The 844-nt window shown below is 50.2% G+C and overlaps 1 non-coding gene across 1 annotated transcript; it reads right to left on the reverse strand.

The window, feature by feature from the left end:
- Positions 1-554: 554 nt before the first annotated feature.
- Positions 555-631, reverse strand: TRNAI-GAU (transfer RNA isoleucine (anticodon GAU)). The gene has a single exon. It is a non-coding gene; the product is annotated as a tRNA-Ile (tRNA).
- Between the last annotated feature and the right edge of the window lie 213 nt (positions 632-844).

Here is an 844-nt window from a genome sequence, read left to right on the forward strand (position 1 = left end):
AACATGTCTGAGGATTGTATGGTTAGTATGGCTGTTACCTTGCAATAATAGGATAAAATGTAATGGGAGTGTAATGGAAAGACAAGTGGTTCCTAAGTCAGACGGAATGCTCCAAATGTTGTGAGCTTTCTATTTGTGTATCAGTTTACTGTATCTGAAATTCTGAATAATACTGCCTTTGGACTTATCACACAGCTATGTTTTGAAAAGCAAATAAAATCCTTTATGTAGAAGCTTTTTTTTTTTTTTTTTCCTGAAGCTGGAAACGGGGAGAGACAGTCAGACAGACTCCCGCATGCGCCCAACCGGGATCCACCCGGCACGCCCACCAGGGGCGACGCTCTGCCCACCAGGGGGCGATGCTCTGCCCCTTGGGGGGGGGGGGACGCTCTGCCGCGACCAGAGCCACTCTAGCGCCTGGGGCAGAGGCCAAGGAGCCATCCCCAGCGCCCGGGCCATCTTTGCTCCAATGGAGCCTTGGCTGCGGGAGGGGAAGAGAGAGACAGAGAGGAAGGAGGGGGGGTGTGGAGAAGCAAATGGGCGCTTCTCCTATGTGCCCTGGCCGGGAATCGAACCCGGGTCCCCCCGCACATCAGGCCGACGCTCTACCGCTGAGCCAACTGGCCAGGGCCTATGTAGAAGCTTTTTATAGTATTATATATAATTGACTTTCCTGTTGGTGAAGGAGATATCCTTTTGGCTGCAACTCACCTTCCTCAGGAGGTCAGGATGCTCTAGTACCTCTGTAAGAAATCTATTGTGGCTTTTTTTTTTTTTTTGACAGTGACAGGGTCAAAGAGAGGGATAGATAGAGATAGACAGAAAGGGAGAGAGATGAGAAGCA

This window comes from Saccopteryx leptura, chromosome 5 (genome assembly GCF_036850995.1).
Source record: "Saccopteryx leptura isolate mSacLep1 chromosome 5, mSacLep1_pri_phased_curated, whole genome shotgun sequence".
NCBI classification, from domain to species: domain Eukaryota; kingdom Metazoa; phylum Chordata; class Mammalia; order Chiroptera; family Emballonuridae; genus Saccopteryx; species Saccopteryx leptura.